The following is a 15,624-nucleotide window of genomic DNA, read 5'->3' as shown; positions in this document are numbered from 1 at the left end:
TCTTGACAGTTTTTTGAAATTCTTTCGATTTTTTTGTCAATTACACATGTATAAAAGCTGTATGAACATACTTTTGACATATTTTATTGACGTAATTTCTTGGGTTGTTTTTGCTTGTACATAAGGCAAGTGTTTTGTCCATTTGCAATATGATTTCATAGGAAGTCAAAAGTGACTTTTTTTTTCTTTTTTATGCCAAGTGCCATTAGAAATGTCCAAATGAAATGTCCAATTATTTTTTTGTCAATTATACATGTATGAAAGTATTGAATGTGCCAAATCAGGATGTTTGTCCATTTGCCATGTACGATCATAGGAAGTCGGTTTCCAAACCTAAAAGTCAGTGAACCATGTCCAAATGGCATTTATACTGCCCAAATGATATATAGCCCTATGTTAACCTCTATCGGGCAGGTGGGACGCAAACATAGGACTATTTTACACCATTTTATAGATAAAATTCTCCTTGATGTAACCACGTTGTCCGATTTCAAAAAGGCTTTTCAGCGAAAGCAAAACATTAGATTATGTTGGGAGAGTACATAGACACAAATAACCACACAGCCATTTTCAAAGCAACTACATGCATCACAAATACCCAAAACACAGGTAAATGAAGGACTAACCTTTGACGATCTTCATCAGATGACACTCTTAGGACATCATGTTACACAATACATGCATTTTCTGTTCGATCAAGTTCATATTTATATCTAAAAACAGCATTTTACATTGGAGCGTGATGTTCAGAAAATATTTTCCCTCCAATACTGTCAGTGAAACAGCACCACAATTTACAAAAATACTCGTCATAAACGTTGAGAAAATATTAAACTGTCATTCAAAGAATTATAGATGAACATCTCCTTTATGCTAACGCTGTGAAAGATTTCAAAAAAGCTTCCCGAGGAAAGCACTCTTTGCAATAGTCTGAGTACTGCGCTCAGAAAAATACACTAGGCAATACAGATAGCCGCCATTTTGGAGTCATCTAAAATCATAAATAGCATTAGAAATATTCACTTACCTTTGATGATCTTCATCAGAAGGCACTTCCAGGAATCCCAGGTCCATAGCAAATGTTGTTTTGTTCGATAAACTCCATAATTTGTCTAAATAGCTCCTTATTGTTCGCGCGTTCAGTTCAGCTACTCCAAATGTAGGAAGCGCACTGAAAATGGCACGACGAAAAGTAAAATGAAGTTGTATTTATGTTCATTCAAACATGTCAAACGTTGTAAAACATCAATCTTTAGGGCCTTTAGAACGTGAAGATTCAGTAATATTCCAACTGGACCATTCCAGTGTCTTGAAAAACATTTTGGAACAGAGCTACCTCTCGCGTGAATGCCCGCCAATGAAGTGATGTCCTTCCCTGGGTGACCAACTTCCCAGCCTTTTCATTCGGTCTCTGTTCATCATAGATGCCTCAAACAACTTTCTAAAGACTGTTGACATCTAGGGGAAGCCTTAGGAAGTGCAAAATAAATTAACCCAAACTCACTGTGTGTTCGAATGGCAATGACTTGAAAGGACTACAAGCACCAGAATTCTCACTTCCTGGTTAGATTTTTCTCAGGTTTTTGCCTGCCATATGAGTTCTGTTATACTCACAGACATCATTCAAACAGTTTTAGATTCTTCAGAGTGTTTTCTATCCAAATCTACTAATGATATGCATATTCTAGTTCCTAGGCCCGAGTAGTAGGCCATTTAATTTGGGTACGTTTTTCATCCGGCCGTGAAAATACTGCCCTCTAGACCCAAGAGAGGTTAAGCCATGAATCAACCTAGATGGTCTATTTGTCATGTATGATGAGGGAGAAGTGGGACTCTGTTTTTTAACAATTTTGTCAAAAATTACCATTACCATCACAAATTTGACATGCTCAAAAATACTGCAGAAATGCATAATTGACTGGCCCAATGAACTCGGGATGGCCGGGTAGTGCCTCTGGTTCCTCGCCATCGCTCGTCACCCAGCAAGTCAGCGTCAATCAGTCAATTAGATGTAATTCTGAAACCAAAGTGATACCATCTGACACCAAATCCACTTTTTCCAACTCATTTAGAAGCCAACTATCACATATTTCAAAGCAGGCCCATAATTCACAATGCCTTCAGTTTAAACCATAAAAAACCATAACACACGTAGTTACATTCTAGCTGCGGGTTCAGCTCTGACATTATGTGTAGGCCTATGTGAGGCGACCCTGAATCCCAAGTTTTGGCTCGATAGGTCATTCGGTGCCCGAGCAACGACCTTAATTGGTGCTGAAAATCCACTTTTTCAGGGCATTGCTACGTGGTCCTTGAATGAGCTATCGGACAGAAGCGTTGGGGTCCGTCTCTATGGGCCGAGGCGGTTTCAATGCACCTAGTCTTGCGACTCTGGGACATTTCTAAATGTCGTCATTTTCATGATGGTCAAAATGAATTGAACATATTGCAAATGTACGAGGCTGTTTCTCAGTCTGAGAACCTTCTAGAGCCACATAACTCACCATGCACTATCGACTAGAGTTCTAAAACAGGTTTCTAAAGTTTCAGAGCTCTAGGTCTGACGGTTCTTTGATCGTTCGAACGAAGGTAACTGTCCTAGCTGTGTGTGTGTGTGCTATTTTTTTTCAAATCTGATGGGATAAATGACTGATTTACAGTTCATGAGGGTTACCTAGTCACACATATGAAGTTTTGAAATGACCTGACTTTTTTAACCCTTTGAAACAGCCCCTGTGACCCATATTTAACTTCTTGGGGCTATGTGGGACGTTAGTGTGCCACCCGTGGCGCACCCTATCAACAGCAGGTGCATTTCAAGAGCGGCAAATTTGAAACCAAATAAATGTCAAAATTCAAATTTCTCAAACATACAACTAACTTACACCCTTTGAAAGATAAACATCTCCTTAATCTAACCACGTTGTCCGATTTCAAAAAGGTTTTATGGCGAAAGCATAAAGTTAGGTTATGTTAGGAGAGTACATTGACAATAGCTGTGTGTAATGTATTGTCGATTCAAAGACAGGCGTCACCAAAACCATAAAATCAGCTAAAATTATGCACTAACCTTTTACAATCTCCATCAGATGACACTCCTAGGACATTATGTTAGACAATGCATGCATTTTTAGTTCTATCAAGTTCATATTTATATCCAAAAACAGCGTTTTACTATGGCGTTGATGTTCAGGAAATCGTTTCCCTCCAATAACCGGCAGTCAAGTCATGACAACAAAATAATTAATTAATATTAGAAAACATTGGTAAAATATTATATTGTCATTCAAAGAATTATAGATTTACATCTCTTGAACGCAATCGACTTGCCAGATTTAAAAATAACCTTACTGGGAAATCACACTTTGCAATAATCTGAGCACTGCGCACAGAAAAATACGCTTTGCGATACAGACTAACCGCCATGTTGGAGAGATCTAAAATCGAAAATACTATGTAAATAATCCATTACCTTTTGATTGTCTTCATCAGATGTCACTTCCAGGAATCCCAGGTCCATAACGAATGTAGTTTTGTTCAAAAAAGCTCATCATTTATGTCCAAAAAGCTCCGTGTTGTTAGCACATGATCTAAGCCAACCGGACTTCACTTCACTTCACGAACGGAAAAAATATATTTACGTTCGTTCAAACATGTCAAATGTTGTATCGCATAAATCATTATTGTCTTTTTTAACCAGAACATGAATAAAATTCAAGGCGGACGATTGCGTTCTCTTTTAAACCATATTGGAACGAGAGTACCCAACATGAACTTGCGCGCCAGGTGTCTAATGGGCCATCACCGTTCCATGGCTCTTGTTCGGTCAGATCTCACAGTATAAGACTCAAAACACTTTGTAAAGGCTGGTGACATCTAGTGGAAGCAATAGGAAGTGCCAAAACATTCCTCAGCCCCTTTGTTTTTCAATGGCATAGGCTTAAAGTCAATTCAACACATCAGGTATCCACTTCCTGTCAGAATCTGTCTCAGGGTTTTGCCTGCCAAATGAGTTCTGTTATACTCACAGACACCATTCAAACAGTTTTAGAAACTTTAGGGTGTTTTCTATCCATATATAATAAGTATATGCATATTCAAGTTACTGGGTAGGATTAGTAACCAGATTAAATCGGGTACATTTTTTTATCCAGCCGTGAAAATACTGCCCCCTATACCCTAACAGGTTAACCACTTCCGGTTGCTCCAGGAAGCTTAGAATCGACACAGGTAGACCTCGCCTGATGGTATGTCATCAAAGACAGGTTCATAACGCATTCATAACCCACATAGGCTTCAGGTTGAATTTAGGGGAATAGGCAATGTATTCCTATGGGGAGAAAAGTCATTGCAAACGTTTTGATGTAAACACCTTCTTTTCACTGTTAAGGGTTAATGCCACATGGTCGAGGTTAGGCTTGCACAGATCGGAATTGTGCTTCTAACCCTAACGGTTCTTTCGCTGTCACCCAACAGCACTTGAAATTTAGGGCCAGGCTTCATTTTGGGCCTACTTTTATTCAAGGTCGCTGTGCTCAGACCGAGAGAGCTACGGTCAAGCGGGGCATCTCGTTGAACTCGGCACAGCCTAGAGATAATGGTAATGCCATTGCAGGCTCTGTGTGTCTTTAAGCACCGCACTGTGTCACTCCATCCTTGCTGTGTGTGTGTGTGTGTGTGTGTGTGTGTGTGTGTGTGTGTGTGTGTGTGTGTGTGTGTGTGTGTGTGTGTGTGTGTGTGTGTGAGAGCTTTGCTTTGACATCTGATGGGATAAATGACTGATTTACAGTTCATGAGGGTTTCCTAGTCACACATATGAAGTTTTGGAAAGATGTGACTTTTTTAACCCTGCAATACAGCTACTGTGACCCCAATTTACGGCAGTTCTGGTTGGCACAGGAAGCTTAGAATAGACACATGTTGTCAATGGGGAAGGCTTTCACAGAATCCTGAGTTTTAAGTCTTTACATTAAGAATTGACTAATCTACACAGGGTAGAATTCAGTGATTTTCACAATCTGTAGGTTGGTTATATCAAAACAACTTCAGAGTGTTTTTAACAACTTCCGGTTGCTCCAGGAAGCTTAGAATCGACACAGGTAGACCTCACAGTAGCCTGATGGATTGTTATCAATGACAGGTTCATAAGGCATTCATAACCCACATAGGCTTCAGGTTGAATTTAGGGGAATAGGCAATGTATTCCTATGGGGAGAGAAGTCATTGCAAACTTTTTGATGTAAACACCTTCTTTTCACCGTGAAAGGATTAATGCCACAGGGTCAAAGTTAAGCTTAAACAGATCGGGACGACCTCAGGAACGTTCCTGAGGTCGAATTGTGCTTCTAACCCTAACGGTTCTTTCGCTGTCACCCAAAAGCACTTGAAATTTAGGGCCAGGCTTCATTTTGGGCCTACTTTTATTCAAGGTCGCTGTGCTCAGACCAAGCAAGCTACGGTCAAGCGGGGCATCTCGTTGAACTCGGCACAGCCTAGAGATTAAGGTAATGCCATTGTAGGCTCTGTGTGTCTTTAAGCACCGCACTGTGTCACTCCATCCTTGCTGTGTGTGTGTAAGAGAGCTTTTCTTTGACATCTGATGGGATAAATGACTGATTTACAGTTCATGAGGGTTGCCTAGTCACACATATGAAGTTTTGGAAAGATCTGACCTTTTAAACCTTTCAAAACAGCCCCTATGATACCAATTTAACCTGTTAGGGTATAGGGGGCAGTATTGAGAATTTTTTGAAAAAATATGTGCCCATTTTTAACTGCCTCCTACACCTACCCAGTAACTACAATATGCATATACTTATTATATATGGATAGAAAACACCCTAAAGTTTCAAAAACTGTTTGAATGGTGTCTGTGAGTATAACAGAACTCATTTGGCAGGCAAAACCCTGAGACAGATTCTGACAGGAAGTGGATACCTGATGTGTTGAATTGACTTTGAGCCTATGCCATTGAAAAACAAAGGGAAGGAGGAATATTCTGGCACTTCCTATTGCTTCCACAAGATGTCCCCAGCCTTTACAAAGTGTTTTGAGTGTTCTACAGTGAGATCTGACCGAATAAGAGCCATGGAACGTGATGGTCCATTAGACCCCTGGCGCGCGATTTGATGGTGGGTACTCTCATTCCGAAACGTTTTAAAAGAAAACCCAATGGTCCGCCTTGAATTTTATTCATGTTCTGGTTAAAAAAGGCCCTAATGATTTATGCGATACAACGTTTGACATGTTTGAACGAACGGAAATATATTTTTTCCGTTCTTGAAGTGAAGTGAAGTCCAGCTGGCTTAGATCATGCGCTACAACACGGAGGTTTTTCGACATAAATGATGAGCTTTTTTGAACAAAACTACATTCGTTATGGACCTGGGATTCTTTGGAAGTGACATCTGATGAAGAGAATCAAAGGTAATGGATTATTTATATAGTATTTTCGATTTTAGATTCCTCCAACATGGCGGTTAGTCTGTATCGCGATGCGTATTTTTCTGGCGCAGTGCTCAGATTATTGCAAAGTGTGATTTCCCAGTAATGTTAATTTTAAATCTGACAAGTCCATTGCGTTCAAGAGATGTAAATCTATAATTCTTTGAATGACAATATAATATTTTAGCAATGTTTTCTAATATTAATTAATTATTTTGTTGTCATGACTTGACTGCCGGTATTGGAGGGAAACGATTTCCTGAACATCAACGCCATAGTAAAACACTGTTTTTAGATATAAATATGAACTTGATAGAACTAAAAATGCATGCATTGTCTAACATAATGTCCTAGGAGTGTCATCTGATGGAGATTGTAAAAGGTTAGTGCATAATTTTAGCTGATTGTATGGTTTTGGTGAAGCCTGTCTTTGAATCGACAATGCATTGCACACCGCTATTGTCAATGTACTCTCCTAACATAACCTAACTTTATGCTTTCCCCGTAAAACCTTTTTGAAATCGGTAAACGTGGTTAGATTAACCTGTTACATCTAGGGGGCAGTAATTTCACGGCTGGATAAAAAACGTACCCGATTTAATCTGATTATTAGTCCTGCCCAGAAACTGGAATATGCATATAATTATTAGCTTTGGAGAGAAAACACTCCAAAGTTTCTGAAACTGTTTGAATGGTGTCTGTGAGTATAACAGAACTCCTATGGCAGGCAAAAACCTGAGATGCTTCTGTTCAGGAAGTACCCTGTCTGAACATTTCTTGCCCTTCTTTATTATCTCTGTCGTTTACAAAGGATCTCTGCTCTTACGTGACACTTCTCACGTCAACAATGGAGTCTCACAGCCCGGGAAAAACAGGAATGATGTCATTCAAAGCCCTGGCTGAAGCACACGAGAGCAAATGCTGAGTGGTCAGTCAATGGACTAAGCCTTAGGCGCGTGACACGCCCCGCCCCCGGCTTTTGGTTTTTTCCTCAGTTTACAGACAGGCAGATTCCCGGTCGGAATATTATCGCTTCTCTACGAGATAAATTGCATAAATATTGGTTTTAAACAGCGGTTGACATGCTTCGAAGTACGGTAATGGAATATTTCGAAATTTTTTGTCATATTTTGCGTCATGCTCGTGGCCGAGATTTAGCGTTGGGATAGTGTCTAGAACGCACGAACAAAACGTCGCTGTTTGGATATAACGATGGATTATTTGGGACCAAACCTACATTTGTTATTGAAGTAGAAGTCCTGGCAGTGTATTCTGATGAAGAACAAGCAAGGTAAGAACATTTTTCTTATAGGAAATGTGATTTTGGTGAAGGCTACACTGGGTGGGTGTCTAAATAGCTAGCCCTGTAACGCCGGGCTATGTACTTACATTATTGCAAAATGTGCTTCATCCGAAAAGCTATTTTAAAATCGGACATATCGAGTGCATAGAGGAGTTCTGTATCTATAATTCTTAAAATAATTGTTATGCTTTTTGTGAACGTTTATCGTGAGTAATTTAGTAAAATCACCGGAAGTGTTCGGTGGGAATGCTAGTTCTGAACGTCACATGCTAATGTAAAAAGCTGGTTTTTGATATAAATATGAACTTGATTGAACAGACATGCATGTATTGTATAACACAATGTCCTAGGTGTGTCATCTGATGAAGATCATCAAAGGTTAGTGCTGCATTTAGATATGGTTTGGGTTTATGTGACATGATATGCTAGCTTGAAAAATGGCTGTGTGATTATTCCTGGCTGGGTACTCTGCTGACATAATCTAATGTTTTGCTTTCGCTGTAAAGCCTTTTTGAAATCGGACAGTTTGGTTAGATAAAGGAGAGTCTTGTCTTTAAATAGCTGTAACATAGTCATATGTTTGAAAAGTGTAAGTTTTCGGATTTAGAGGAGTTTGAATTTCGCGTCCCGCCCATCATTGGATATTGGAGCAGACGTTCCGCTAGCGGAACGTGTAGATGTAAGAGGTTAAGAAGATGTTTATCTTTCAAAGGCTGTAAGTTAGTTGTATGTTTGAGAAATTTGAATTTGTACATTTATTTGGTTTCAAATTTGCCGCTCTTGAAATGCACCGGCTGTTGATAGGGTGCGCCACGGGGGGCACGCTAACGTCCCAGGTAGCCTCAAGAAGTTAAGGCACTCCTGGTTGACACAGGAAGCTGAAAGTGAACACATATCCTCCTTGTGTTACACTCTTTCAGAATATTGAGTTTTAAGTCTTTACGTTAAGAACTGACTTATTTACAGAGGGTTGAACGAGTTTGTGTTGTTTCAGAAAATTACACTGTAACGTTTTTGAAAAAGACCCTCCTTTTTTTGAATATCAGCAATTTGACATTGTACGATTTCTCTTAAATGACGATAGATAAATATCTGGTTCTTTTTTTCCTGACACCGTAGGCTCATGTACTTTGACATGAAGCGGTCAAATTAGCACTCTATTTTAATTTTTGTCCTTTAATCCCAGAAAAATGTCCTTTACTCAAAAAGCGTTGCGGCCGCAACTCCATCTTGTTTGGGGCCAACTGTCCATTATGCCAAACCAATGCTCACCAAGTTTCGTCTTCGAAGCCTTTTCCGTTTAGGAGAAAAGGCCACATCGTGATGTTTGTTACATTTGCAATATGATTCCATCCGCCCTCCTGTGGTATAATCGGGACAGGTGGGAAATGACCAAAATTGTAACATTTTATAAAACGGAAACCGATTGTCCGAGAGACTCCGTTCGATGACTTCCCAGAAGATCCGGCCCCGGTGCACTGCCCGACGCCATCAGCGAATTTAACAAATGTTCGCGGACGTCTAGTAAGGGACCGTACATTTGCAATATGGACTTTCTCATTAATCATACAGCAAATGCTGAAATGTTCCCTTCATGTATGTTAGGGATTCCTTTGGTTCAGTTGGACCAACCCTTTCCCATGCACGCCTTAGATAGTCGACCACTTGGGTCAGGGCTGGTCAAGGAGGCCACAGTTCCACTGGTCATTGTAACGCAGGGGGGTCATGAGGAGCGGATTAGCCTTTTCCTCATTGATTCCCCTGCGTTTCCGGTGGTGCTGGGGATTCCCTGGCTGGCCAATCACAATCCCCAGATTTCGTAGAGACAGAGGGCTCTTAAGGGGTGGTCGAAGGAGTGCTCGTGTGTAGGGGTTTCCATCGGTGCGACTACGGTGGAGAGTCCGGACCAGGTCTCTACCGTGCGCATGATATCTCTGCTGTCTCTGGGCTAGGTACAGGAGCGCTGTTTGTGAATGGTCAGGCTGGTGGCTCAGAGACAGGAGATGCGTGGCCCCGAGAAGTGGCCATGTTTTTCTTTCAGCCTTTGAACGAAAACAACGTTGCCCGGTTGGAATATTATCGCTATTTTACGAGAAAAATTGCATAAAAATTGATTTTAAACAGCGTTTGACATGCTTCTAAGTACAGTAATGGAATATTTTGAAATGTTTTGTCACGACATGCGTCCGCGCATCACCCTTCGTATAGGGACCTGAACGCACGAACAAAACGGAGGATATTTGAACAAAACTATGGATTATTTTGAACCAAAACAACATTTGTGGTTGAAGTAGAAGTCCTGGGAGTGCATTCTGACGAAGAACAGCAAAGGTAATCCAATTTTTGTAATAGTAATTCTGAGTTTACTGAGCCTCGATGTTGGCGAGTGTCTGAATAACTAGCATTGATGGCCGAGCTATCTACTCAGAATATTGCAAAATGTGCTTTTGCCGAAAAGCTATTTTAAAATCTGACACCGCGATTGCATAAAGGAGTTCTGTATCTATAATTCTTAAAATAATTGTTATTGATTTTGTAAATGTTTATCAAGAGCAATTTAGTAAATTCACCGGAAGTGTTCGGTGTGTATGCTAGTTCTGAACGTCACATGCTAATGTAAAAAGCTGGTTTTTGATATAAATGTTTGATTGAACTTGATTGAACAAAACATGCATGTATTGTATAACATAATGTCCTAGGAGTGTCATCTGATGAAGATCATCAAAGGTTCATGCTGCATTTAGCTGTGGTTTTGTTTTTTTGTGACATATATGCTAGCTTGAAAAATGGCTGTGTTATTATTTCTGGCTGGGTACTCTCCTATCATAATCTAATGTTTTGCTTTCCCTGTAAAGCCTTGTTGAAATCGGACAATGTGGTTGAAATAACGAGAGTCTTATCTTTCAAATGGTGTAAAATAGTCATATGTTTGAGAAATTGAAGTTATAGCATTTTTAAGGTTTTTGTATTTCTTGCCACGGTCTGCCATTGGATATTGGCAAGGCGTTCCGCTAGCGAAGAGGTTAAACCCCGAACCACATAAAACAAATGCCCCCTGCCACGTCCTGAACAAACTACAATAACCAATAACCCCTTATACTTGTCAGGACGTGACAGTACCCCCCCACAAAGGTGCAGACCCCGGATGCACCTCACAAAAATAAACACAAAATAAACCCCCCAAACTAAAGGAAGGGAAGGGAGGTGGCTGCCGTCACCGACGATTCCCGTGCTACACCCCCCCCTCCCCAATCTTCCTACTGTGGAGGTGGCTCAGGCTCTGGCCTTAGTCCACCACCTAACCTGTCCACCCCCGCTGAATACCTCTGGCTGAGGCACGTCGCTGTAGACCTTGGGCTGAAGCACTTCGCTGTAGACCTCAGGCAGAAGGACGATTCGGAGCTCCGGACTGTAGGGCGACTCTGGGAGCTCTGGACTGTAGGGTGACTCACTCGGTTCCGGACTGTAGGCCGTCTCACTCGGTTCCGGACTGTGGGCCATCTCACTCGGTTCCGGACTGTGGGCCGTCTCACTCGGTTCCGGACTGTGGGCCGTCTCACTCGGTTCCGGACTGTGAGCCGTCTCACTCGGTTCCGGACTGTGGGCCATCTCTAGATGGGGCACTGTCGCCGGACACTCTGGACGGGGCACTGTCGTCGGACACTCTGGACGGAGCACTGTTTCCGGAAGCTCTGTATGGGTCACTGTCGCCGGAAGCTCTGGACGGGGTACTGTCGTCGGAAGTTCTGGACGGGGTACTGTCGCCGGAGCTCTGGACGGGGTACTGTCGTCGGAAGCTCTGGACGGGGTACTGTCGTCGGAAGCTCTGGACGGGGTACTGTCGTCAGATGCCTGATGCGTGGGGCTGGTAGTGGAGGTACTAGACTGGAGACGCGCACCCCAAGGCTAGTGCGAGGAGCAGGAACAGGACAAGTTGGACTGGGCTGACGCACTGGAGGCCTGGTGCGTGGTGCTGACTTTGGATGTGCCAGACTGGAAACACGCACCTCAGGGCTAGTGCGAGGAGCAGGAACAGGACGAGTTGGACTGAGCTGACGCACTGGAGGCCTGGTGCGTGGTGCTGGCTTAGGAGACGCCAGACTGGATACACGCACCTCAGGGCTAGTGCAAGGAGCGGGAACAGGATACACTGGGCCGTGAAGGAGCACTGGTGGTCTTGAGCGCAGTACTGGTACCACCCTTACTGGCTGGATGCCCGCTTCCCCCTGGCAAATGCGGGACGCTGGCACCGCGCAAATCGGCCTGTGAATGCTCGGCCTCGACGCCGTGCGCATCACCCCATAGCACGGGGCCTGACCAGTAACAAGCTGCCTCCGATAAGCACGGGGAGTTGGCTTGGGGCGTAACCCTGGCCCAGCCAAACTACCCGTGTGCCCGCCCCAAAATAATTCTTGGGGCTGCCTCTCATGCATCCTACGTTGGGCCCGCTCTTCGCTCCACATTCGCCGTTCCTCCCTCGCTGTCTCCACCTGTTTCCATGGCAGGGTCTTGTCCCCTGCCATTACCTCCTCCCATGTCCAAAATGTCCTCCACTCCCTTCTCTCCCTGGCCCAGGATCATTCCTCTTCCCGGGCCCGCTGCTTGGTCCGTTGGTGGTGGGAAGTTCTGTAACGGTCGTCGTACGTAGAGGACCAAGGCGCAGCGGGTTGAGTGCTCATAGTGACTTTATTTGAACACATAATAAAGAAAACAAGAAAACACACAGCAGTACAACACCATCCCACCAAGGGACAGGTGAAACAGGGCTACTTAACCTGTTATGGATAGGGGGCAGTATTTTCACGGCCGGATAAAAAACGTACCCGATTTAATCTGATTATTACTCCTGCCCAGAAACTAGAATATGCATATAATTATTAGCTTTGGATAGCAAACACTCCAACGTTTCTAAAACTGTTTGAATGGTGTCTGTGAGTATAACAGAACTCATTTGGCAGGCAAAAACCTGAGAGATTCCTTCATAGGAAGTGCCCTCTCTGACCATTTATTGGAGTTCTTTGACATCTTTAACAAAAACTGTGGATCTCTGGCATGACGTGACATTTTCTAACGCTCCCATAGTGGCGCGAAATACAAACTCCTCGAAAATCCGAAAACTTCAATTTTTCAAACATATGACTATTTTACACCATTTTAAAGACAAGACTCTCCTTTATCTAACCACACTGTCCGATTTCAAAAAGGCTTTACAACGAAAGCAAAACATTCGATTATGTCAGCAGAGTACCCAGCCAGAAATAATCAAACACCCATTTTTCAAGCTAGCATATGTCACAAAAAACAAAACCACAGCTAAATGCAGCACTAACCTTTGATGATCTTCATCAGATGACAATCCTAGGACATTATGTTATACAATACATGCATGTTTTGTTCAATCAAGTTCATATTTACATACAGCTTTTTACATTAGCATGTGACGTTCAGAACTAGCATTCCCACCAAACACTTCCGGTGAATTTACTAAATTACTCACGATAAACGTTCACAAAAAACATAACAATTATTTTAAGAATTATAGATACAGAACTCATTTATGCAATCGCTATGTCCGATTTTAAAATAGCTTTTCGGTGAAAACACATTTTGCAATATTCTGAGTACATAGCCCAGCCATCACGGGCTAGCTATTTAGACACCCACCAAGTTTAGCCCTCACCAAAGTCAGATTTACTATAAGAAAAATTGGATTACCTTTGCTGTTCTTCATCAGAATGCACTCCCAGGACTTCTACTTCAATAACAAATGTTGGTTTGGTTCAAAATAATCCATAGTTCTATCCAAATAGCGGCGTTTTGATCGTGCGTTCAAGACACTATCCAAGGGTGACGAAGGGTTACGCGCCCGACGCGTTTCGTGACAAAAAAATTCTAAATATTCCATTACCGTACTTCGAAGCATGTCAACCGCTGTTTAAAATTAATTTGTATGCCATTTTTCTCGTAAAAAAGAGATAATATTCCGACCGGGAAAGCCTGTTTAGGTTCAAAGACGAGAAAATAAAAACATGGGGTCGTCTCGTGCACGCGCCTCAGGCTCAGTGTCCTCTGACCGACCACTATCCAAATGCGCTAATGTGTTTCTGCCAGGGGCTCAAAAGACATCCTTCAGCCTTTTCCCGGGTTCTGAGAGCCTATGGGAGCCGTAGGAAGTGTCACATTACAGCAAAGATCCTCAGTATTCAATAAAGAGAGTGAAGTAGCCCAAGAAATTGTCAGACAGGGCACTTCCTGTTTGGAATCTTCTCAGGTTTTGGCCTGCCAAATGAGTTCTGTTATACTCACAGACACCATTCAAACAGTTTTAGAAACTTTGGAGTGTTTTCTATCCAAAGCTAATAATTATATGCATATTCTAGTTTCTGGGCAGGAGTAATAATCAGATTAAATCGGGTACGTTTTTTATCCGGCCGTGAAAATACTGCCCCCTATTCATAACAAGTTAACGAGAGTCTTATCTTTCAAATGGTGTAAAATAGTCATATGTTTGAGAAATTGAAGTTATAGCATTTTTAAGGTTTTTGTATTTTGCGCCACGGTATACCACTGGCTGTTGAATATACCACTGGCTGTTGAAACGTGGGACGCTCACGTCCCACGTTTCCCATAGAAGTCAACAAACGACTCCACTATGCAAGTAAACATTTCGGGTGCATTCGTAAATTCAGTCTGGCAATCTACTCCGATTTCAGAGCACTCTCGTCTCAGTGTGCCAGAGAGAGCAAAATAACTTATGAATTTATGAACGCTCAACACCCATTGAATATGGCCGTTGTCAGCAAATAAGCGTAATTAAATTGTTGCCAGCAGCACAGTTACAGTCACCAACGCTCTCGATAATATGAAAACAGCCTAACCAGCTCTGCTAGGGTGAGTAAAATGGTCAGAGTGGGGTGTTCTCTCATTATGTGTCTGGAAGTAGCTAGCCAATGTTAGCCAGTTAGCTTGGGTGCTTGACTGCAGATGTGAGGTCAGAATGTTCGGATCAACCCTACTCATCGCGCAGAGCGTCTGGTGTGCGCTCTGAACTAGAAACGCACTGAATCTATGAATATACAATCTGACAGCACAGTTGCAGTCACCACAGCTCAGAGATTTAACAATGCTCCTATGAAAGGTTCTAACAATGAACATAGCTTTTTGGGAAACCGGGCCCTGGTCTCTTTGACACAACACTCGCTGAAATGCAGAACTTTGGAGAAGAAGCCTCAAAATATACTATTCTAAAATTTCTCACAATTACAAAACAGAATGTGACGCAAAACCAATGGCTTGCATTGTAATTTTTACTTTTCATGTTTGGTTTACAGATTCAGGGCAGCCTTCAAAATATACTATTATATTATTCACTGGTGAAGATCAGTTAATCAGTCGAAGGTTGTGGGAGAAAGCGATGAGCTTCAGGATCTTATAAACATCTGTGGATTTAGAAATCACTTTCTCAACAACCAGACAAAAGATTGCTCTCAGGTCACAGAGCTGCTGAGGAAGACAGAGCAGAAGGTGGATGGGACTGGAGGACAGTACTAAACCAGTGATATAATAGAGGTGAAGGTGGATGGGGAATGGAGGACAGTACTAAACCAGTGAGATGATAGAGGAGATGGTAGAGGGGAATGGAGGAGAGTACTACACCAGTGAGATGATAGAGGAGATGGTAGAGGGGAATGGAGGACAGTACTACACCAGTGAGATGATAGAGGAGATGGTGGAGGGGACTGGAGGACAGTACTAAACCAGTTATTTAATAGAGGTGAAGGTGGAGGGGAATGGAGGACAGTACTAAACCAGTGAGATGATAGAGGAGATGGTGGAGGAGAATGTAGGACAGTACTAAACCAGTGATATAATAGAGG

At 42.3% G+C, this 15,624-nt stretch overlaps 1 protein-coding gene across 2 annotated transcripts in view; it reads right to left on the bottom strand.

Moving 5' to 3' along the window:
• LOC115147775 (GTPase IMAP family member 7-like) overlaps window positions 1-15,624 on the bottom strand; it is a 351,504-nt gene that overhangs the window by 113,157 nt on the left and 222,723 nt on the right. The window lies entirely within an intron of this gene.

The sequence above is a fragment of the Salmo trutta genome, chromosome 14 (assembly GCF_901001165.1).
Source record: "Salmo trutta chromosome 14, fSalTru1.1, whole genome shotgun sequence".
NCBI classification, from domain to species: Eukaryota; Metazoa; Chordata; class Actinopteri; order Salmoniformes; family Salmonidae; genus Salmo; species Salmo trutta.
Note: the sequence above shows the minus strand (reverse complement) of the source record. Positions and strands in the feature narration are given on the sequence as shown.